The sequence below is a fragment of the Salvelinus sp. IW2-2015 genome, unplaced genomic scaffold, assembly GCF_002910315.2.
Source record: "Salvelinus sp. IW2-2015 unplaced genomic scaffold, ASM291031v2 Un_scaffold1825, whole genome shotgun sequence".
Taxonomy (NCBI): Eukaryota; Metazoa; Chordata; class Actinopteri; order Salmoniformes; family Salmonidae; genus Salvelinus; species Salvelinus sp. IW2-2015.
In genome coordinates, this window is record NW_019943196.1 from 144,549 (window position 1) to 153,473 (window position 8,925).

An 8,925-nucleotide genomic window follows, 5' to 3' on the forward strand; every position below is an offset into this window, starting at 1 on the left:
TTCCACAACTCTTGCCACTTATTTTTAAGCACTGTTCTTATTAATCCCCTGGCTTCTACTTTACTGATTGACAGTATCATCTCAACATTAGGATGTTTAAGAGCCTGCTTGGAAATAATATACTCTTCCTCATTCCCCTCTACTCCCACATGAGCTGGTAACCCCATCTATTTCACCCTATACAAACACTGTAAAACCTCATACAATACATCCTGTCTGCTCTGAGATACACATGAATGTAAGTTCATCATTGCTGCACAGGAGTCAGAGSAGATGATTACCCTGCCTGGCCTCACCTCCTCCARCCACTGCAGACAATATTTTTTATTTAACAWTTATTTAGCATGGCCAACAACTCCATTGTGTAAACAGATAAATGATCCATTGCTCTTTTTGTCAATGCCACRTTCAACTCAGGAACACTAAAAGCTGCACCTATCCTCCCTGTTTTAGGGTCCTTAGATCCATCTGTGAATATATTCAAGAAAGCATAGTATTGTGTTCTTAATAAAATAACGTTCCATTTGACTTGTAAATAATGTTTAATAGCTGCGATACAATCCCACTGTATACCAAAACATTGCATTATGTTTATATATTATAATAACTTTAAAAAAATTCTATATTCCTTGCTGTATTCGTGCCCATACCTGGTCTTTGGCGCCTCTGTGTGTATAATTGGCTGTAGTATAATGCACATATATATATATATATAATTTAGCATTGATAGGATCTCTGTACTATAATGTAACAAAAGCTGGCAATACTGTAATATTCAAAGGTAAATGAATAACCATAGTTRCTTAAATGTTCCTCCTGTCCAGTGAGTATATGAGGGATTTTGAGTGTATGTAAACTTCTGACCCACTGGGAATGTGATGAAAGAAATAAAAGCTGAAATAAATAATCCTCTCTACTATTATTCTGACATTTCACATTCTTAAAATAAAGTGGTGATCCTAACTGACCTAAGACAGGGAATTTGTACTAGGATTAAATGTCAGGAATTGTGAAACTGAGTTTAAATGTATTTGGCTAAGGTGTATGTAAACTTCCGACTTCAACTGTATATTGTATTTATTTATTTATMTTAATCCCAGGCCCTCGTCCCCACAGGAGGCCTTTTGCCTTTTGGTTGGCCGTCATTGTAAATAAGAATTGATCCTTAACTGACTTGCCTGGTTGAATAAAGGTTAAATAAAAATAAAAACTTTGCATTGCGTCGTGCATAAGAACAGCCCTTAGTCATGGTATATTGGTCGCACATATCTGCTTGTACTACCTATCTTGTTAAACTGTGTCCTCTCACTGACTGGGTTTTTGGCCTTACAAGCGTAGCTGTCTGTCTGACTCTGGGGATGTGATGTTGTAGTGCTGTGCAGTCTGCTCCTGGCTCCACATCTCCCCCTGGTGGTCAGGCCAAGACTAGCGGTATTCCACCAGCGGACACTCAGCACTGCAGCAAAGTGTTGCCACGGTACTGTTCAATTCACAGGTAACTTCAGGTTGTGATACTGTGTCTGTGGAAAGAAAATGGAGGAGTATGTCACATAGCAGAGAACAAGTGGTGGTGCACACTCACACACACTCTCTCTCTTTCTCATTCTTTACAATCTGTTTGTGTTCTCTGTTTCTTTCTCTCGCTCTTTCTCATTKTTTACTCMCCCACTTTTCTGTAGCTYTTCATTTGGAAAACCAGACATCATACAGGTGAAAGTGAACTAGTAACTTGTGTCCAGGTTAGAGGTTAACACTCTAAATGGMTCAACATAACCCTATTGACATTGAACGTGATGCATATTATCTACAATAACAGTTACTCAGTTTACATGCACTTTTAAATGTGTCATGTAATCCCTATGTGGGAATTATGTTATGCATGGTTTATGTATAGCCCTTAAAATAACTGATGTCAAAATAAAGGGGATAAGTGAGGGTTACCACATACAATTTCAGCTGTTAAAATATCTCTCCTTGCCAATGCAATAGGCCTATAACGTCATCATTGGGAGGCAGAAGTGGAAACCCCAAGGGTTAGGGAGTAACTGATTACACGTAACCTACCCAACCCTGGAAACCCCATATTTATTATGCTAAAGCCACCCACACACACACACACACACAGCTAAAATGTACCATCATTTTATGGACCTGCAAATAGGCCTTCTGCAATCACATATTAACAGTTATGGTGAACGAAAACGCAGCCTACTTGTGCGAATGTCTTATTGTGCGAATGTCTTATTATTTATTAGCAGTGTCGTAACATTATGTTTTATTGACTTGTGATATGCTGGTTTGTAATCAGCACACATAACATACCAGTAACTTGTAATAAACATGACTGCGTCTTAAAAATAAGAGTTTCGCGCCACCCAGACAACAGCCTGTGCAACAGAATAACCTAAATGATGAAAATGAGCAGAGTATCGCTTCTGTCAAAGAGACGCTCTAAAGTTTGAGCCTTTTTGCTAGTTTTTTGTAGCTACAGACAACAAGACAGTCGTGTAGCATGTGGACTCACTGTGGCTATGTCTTTAGCRTGCCTACCTAGCAGACATGACATGATGTAAAAGTGAAAGTAWAACTTAAARWTGCCTGTTGAGCCACTCGATTGAAAATAATATGTTGGATTTAGCCTATGACCAGCGGCGACCCGTCACGTTTTGAGCCCCACAAAATGCCTGTTTTGCTTGTTATTTTGGCAWTAATATGTGTCACATATCAGTTTGCAAACAATGTAAAAAAAAAAAAATTGAGTTAATAAAGCCGCATACAAACATGGTTTATTTTGCTTTCTTGAGTAAGGCAGCTCCAAAATGCAGGGGTTTCAGCCTAGCTCAGTGCTTTCTGTGGTGGTTATGGGGCAAGCCAGCAGAAAATACAGAGCATTGCGCKTGATTGGACCTCCAAGTCTAAGGTTAGAGCCCGAACATTTTTGCCCCTTGGGTTCTGCCATAGAGTTATATTAGAAGTGCCCATCCAAGAAGGCTCAAGGTCATTGGCCACAGATAAAATTACATCAAATCCACGTTATATCTACAGTAGCTTTGATTGGACTGATCATGTCAACATTTTAGTCTTAGTCTTAGCTAGCAGTCATCATCATAAATCAAGTCGACAGTCTTCTGGCAAATAATGTTTAATCCTTGCTCATTGGCCATTAGACATAAAGATTACACAACAAGTTGGAAATCGCAAAATCAACAATGAGTCGTTTGGAAGGAATCAGTGGCTAACTGCAAGCAGTGCAAAGCAATCCGTAACAGTAGCCTGCTATTCAATGGAGTGGCTGTGTGGTTTTTTTCTGAGTTCCCACCATAAATCCAGAGAATGCCAGACTGATGACAAAGTTTGTTGGCAAAACTACCACGCCACCTTCCTGTTTAAGTGAGCACATCACAAGCCAAGGTGAGTCCAAAAATGTATTGTATGCTGCTGCATAAGTTATGTAATATGCCAGGGAGATATGTATACTGTAGCTAAGAAAGTAATACTAAGTGTATGTTGTGTAGTAATGTCACGTTCCTGACCTGTTTTCCTTTGTTTTTGTATTTGTTTAGTATGGTCAGGGCGTGAGTTGGGGTGGGCATTCTATGTTATGTGTTTCTATGTTGGGTTCATGGTTAATTAGCCTGATATGGTTCTCAATCAGGGGCAGGTGTTTTACGTTTCCTCTGATTGAGAACCATATTTAGGTAGGCTGTTCACACTGTTTGTTTGTGGGTGATTGTTGCTGTGTCTGTGTTTGTTGCACCACACGGTACTGTTTCGTTTCGTTCCGTTCGTTCTTTCCTGTTCGTGCGTTCATTGTTTTATGTTCTCAAGTTCAGGTCTGTTAACGTCGTTTTGTATTTATCAAGTGTGCTTCGTGTTCGTTTTTTCTTTAAATAAATTCATTATGTATTCATCCAACSCTGRATATTGGTCCGATCCTTCTCGCCTCTCCTCGTCAGATGAGGAGGACGACTTAGACGAGCGTTACAAGTAAGCTGTAGCCCATGTGCCTCACCTTAATAATTTGGTCTATTTTCACCTCTTAATTTCGCCTAACGTTACTGTTCTGACTAGATGGTGARGCACATGTAGCCTATAACCTGTTTTTGAGAAATGTCATCATCTAATCTTGTAAGAGGTTTCATTGTCTGCTTATATGCCTCCTTTATCTGACTTGGTGTACAGGGAAAATACTGTAAGAGCAGCCCATGTTCTGCATTCTGTCGCTGTACTTTTCAAAGGTGCTGAACACATAGTTCTATTGACTACGTCTGTCGTTGCTCGCTCAATGTCTTAATTGAAATTACGGAATGCCTCTTATCCACTCATCGTTCCCTTATGCCATAGTTTGTACATCTCAATTGTCAGTAGAAACCACATTTGTTTAAGCAAGTCAGCCATATCAGCTATGTTTTAAAAAAAGGCAGTAAACAAGGCTGAATTAATTGTTTCGCTGCCAGACAAGGCTCTGCTGATTGCCAGGTGTAGCGGCGGTAAGTGCTGGAAAGAAAGCTCTGCTGTTGGGACAGCTTTATGTAGACCCTAACCGTTTGTGGGCACCACTTGTCGCCGTTATAGTGCAACTAATGTATTGTTTAGTGTTGTGTTGTGTAGTGCCTTTGCTGGCATGCATCTAAAAACAAAWATTGGGGAGTTAGCCCCACCAAGATTMACATGCTAAAATCGCCACTGCCTATGACTAAGGTAAAAAAAAAAACCTAGCTAGTGACTTCAAACCAATAAAATATTCACCAAAGGCTAAACAAATGTTTGACAAAGTAATTACGATTAATTTTACTCATCAACTCAGATGAGTCTATACCGTACTGTGCAGTTGTGTGGCACCTCCCTGTGCCATATGGTAGGTGGTGCATCTAACCTCCTGCCTGTAGCAGTAGTTGTTTATTTCATCAKAAAAATTGCTACAGTGTTTCATACAGATTCCAAGAACACAGGATGAGATGTTACTATCCTTTGTGCAAGCACTTCCAAGAGTTCATGAACAGTGAGCCTGGTGAAATTTGGGGAGCGCATCGTCAGTAGTGTACCTTTTGGTTCCTAGGGTGTTTCGGCCTTTCACACTATACACCCTCCCCAAAGGCGGCCAGCGACAGGGTGATCAATACNAGATTTTTTTATATAAATATGAACTTTACCGAACAAAACATACATGTATTGTGTAACATGAAGTCATATGAGTGTCATCTGATGAAGATCATCAAAGGTTAGTGATTAATTTTATCTCTATTTCTGCTTTTTGTGACTCCTGTCTTTGGCTGGAAAAATGGCTGTGTTTTTCTGTGATTTGGGGGTGACCTAACATAATCATTTGTGGTGCTTTCGCTGTAAAGCCTTTTTGAAATCGGACACTGTGGTGGGATTAACAACAAGATTACCTTTAAAATGGTATAAGATATTTGTATGTTTGAGGAATTTTAATTATGAAATTTCTATTGTTTGAATTTGGCACCATGCACTTTCACTGGCTGTTGTCATATCGATCTCGTTAACGGGATTGCAGCCATAAGAAGTTTTAACCTTGTTCTGAACACCTCCAAAACAAAGGTTATGTTGTTTGGTAAGAAGAATGCCCCTCTTCCCACAGGTGCTATTACTACCTCTGAGGGTTTTGAGCTTCAGGTAGTCACCTCATACAAGTACTTGGGAGTATGGCTAGATGGTGCACTGTCCTTCTATCAGCACATATCAAAGCTGCAGGCTAAAGTTAAATCTAGACTTGGTTTCCTCTATCGTAATCGCTCCTCTTTCACCCCAGCTGCAGATGACCATCCTACCCATCCTAGATTACGGAGACGTAATTTATAGATCGGCAGGTAAGGGTGATCTCGAGCGGCTAGATGTTCTTCACCATTCGGCCATCAGATTTGCCACCAATGCGCCTTATAGGACACATCACTGCACTCTATACTCCTCTGTAAACTGGTCATCTCTGTAGACCCGTCGCAAGACCCACTGGTTGATGCTTATTTATAAAACCTTCTGAGGCATCACTCCCCCCTATCTGAGATATCTACTGCAGCCCTCATCCTCCACATACAACACCCATTCTGCCAGTCACATTCTGTTAAAGGTCCCCAAAGCACACACATCCCTGGGTCGCTCCTCTTATCAGTTCGCTGCAGCTAGCGACTGGAACGAGCTGCAACGAACAATCAAACTGGACAGTTTTATCTCAATCTCTTCATTCAAGGACTCAATCATGGACACTCTTACTGACAGTTGTGGCTGCTTTGTGTGATGTACTGTTGTCTCTACCTTCCTGACCTTTGTGCTGTTGACTGTGCCCAATAATGTTTGTACCATGTTTTGTGCTCCTAACATGTTGTGTTGCTACCATGCTGTGTTGTCAAGTGTTGCTGCCTTGCTATGTTGTTGTCTTAGGTCTCTCTTTATGTAGTGTTGTGTTGTCTCTCTTGTTGTGATTTGTGTTTTGTCCTATATTTACAGTTGAAGACAGAAGTTTACATACACTTAGCTTGGAGTCATTAAATTGTGTTTTTTAACCACTCCACAAATTTCTTGTTAACAAACTATAGTTTTGGCAAGTCGGTTAGGACATCTACTCTTCCTGTGCGTCTCCAGAGGCCTGTTCCTCCTCCAACGCACTAGCCCTATGGTGCGTGTCTCCAGCCCGGTACCACCAAGTTTCCGGCACAACGCACCAAACCTCCTGTGCGTCTCCAGAGTCTGTGCGTCCTGTTAGCTAGTCCCGCACTAGCCTTAAGGATGCGTGTCCTTAGCCGGTACCTCTAAAAAAAAAGTTCCGGCACACGACCAGGGCCTACAAGTGCGCCTCAAGCCAGCCAGAGTCTGCGTCTGGCCAGCGTCGGCTGCACTGGCCCGTCTGCCCAACGCCGTCTGAGCCGTCCGCCAGACGGAGGCGCCAGAGCAGTTCCGCCCAGCATGAGCAGCCAGAGCGCCGTCAGCCAGCCATGAGGGCAGCCAGAGCCGTCAGGCCAGCCATAGAGCAGTCCAGAGCCGTCAGCCAGCATGAGCGCCAGAGCCGTCAGCAGTCCGGAAGCTGCCTCAGTCCGGAGCTGGCCCTCAGTCCGTGAGCTGCCCCTCAGTCCCGGTGCTAGCCCGCTCAGTCCGGTCTGCCCCTTAATCCAGTGGGGTTAATACGGAGGGTGGCCGTTAGGAGGAGCACGGGAACGGGGAATTGACTATGGTGGGGTGGGGAAAGACGTCCAAAGTCAGAGCCGCCACGTGGAACAGATGCCCACCCAGACCTCCCTAGATTTTTAGGTGGTGCGCCCGGAGTTCGCACCTTGAAGGGGGGGGGGTTCTGTCCGTCCTGACCTGTTTTCCTTTGTTTTTGTATTTGTTTAGTATGGTCAGGGCGTGAGTTGGGGTGGGCATTCTATGTTATGTGTTTCTATGTTGGGTTCAATGGTTAATTAGCCTGATATGGTTCAATCAGGGGCAGGTGTTTTACGTTTCTCTGATTGAGAACCATATTTAGGTCAGGCTGTTCACACTGTTTGTTGTGGTGATTGTTGCTGTGTCTGTGTTTGTTGCACCACACGGTACTGTTCGTTCGTTCGTTCTTCTTTCTGTTCGTGCGTTCATTGTTTTTGTTCTCAGTTCAGTCTGTTAACGTCGTTTTGTATTTATCAAGTGTGCTTCGTGTTCGTTTTTTCTTTAAATAAATTCATTATGTATTCATCCAACCGCTGTATATTGGTCCGATCCTTCTCGCCTCTCCTCGTCAGTGAGGAGGCGACTTAGACGAGCGTTACAAGTAAGCTGTAGCCCATGTGCCTCACCTTAATAATTTGGTCTATTTTCACCTCTTAATTTCGCCTAACGTTACTGTTCTGACTAGATGGTGACGCACATGTAGCCTATAACCTGTTTTGAGAAATGTCATCATCTAATCTTGTAAGAGGTTTCATTGTCTGCTATATGCCTCCTTTATCTGACTTGGTGTACAGGGAAATACTGTAAGAGCAGCCCATGTTCTGCATTCTGTCGCTGTACTTTTCAAAGGTGCTGAACACATAGTTCTATTGACTACGTCTGTCGTTGCTCGCTCAATGTCTTAATTGAAATTACGGAATGCCTCTTATCCACTCATCGTTCTTATGCCATAGTTTGTACATCTCATTGGTCAGTAGAAACCACATTTGTTTAAGCAAGTCCGCCATTAGCTATGTTTTAAAAAAGGCAGTAACAAGGCTGAATTAATTGTTTCGCTGCCAGACAAGGCTCTGCTGATTGCCAGGTGTAGCGGCGGTAAGTGCTGGAAAGAAAGCTCTGCTGTTGGGACAGTTTATGTAGACCCTAACCGTTTGTGGCACCACTTGTCGCCGTTATAGTGCAACTAATGTATTGTTTAGTGTTGTGTTGTGTAGTGCCTTTGCTGGCATGCATCTAAAAAAAAATTGGGAGTTAGCCCCACCAAGATGACATGCTAAAATCGCCACTGCCTATGACTAAGGTAAAAAAAAAAACCTAGCTAGTGACTTCAAACCAATAAAATATTCACCAAAGGCTAACAAATGTTTGACAAAGTAATTACGATTAATTTTACTCATCAACTCAGATGAGTCTATACCGTACTGTGCAGTTTGTGTGAACCTCCCTGTGCCATATGGTAGGGTGGTGCATCTAACCTCCTGCCTGTAGCAGTAGTTGTTATTTATCACAAAAATTGCTACAGTGTTTCATACAGATTCCAAAAACAGGATGAGATGTACTATCCTTTGTGCAAGCACTTCCAAGAGTTCATGAACAGTGAGCCTGGTGAATTTGGGGAGCGCATCGTCAGTAGTGACCTTTTGGTTCCTAGGGTGTTTCGGCCTTTCACACTATACACCCTCCGCCAAAGGCGGCCAGCGACAGGGTGATCAATACACACACACACACACACACACACGTCAGCCTCTCAAAGTCCCTCCACTCTCC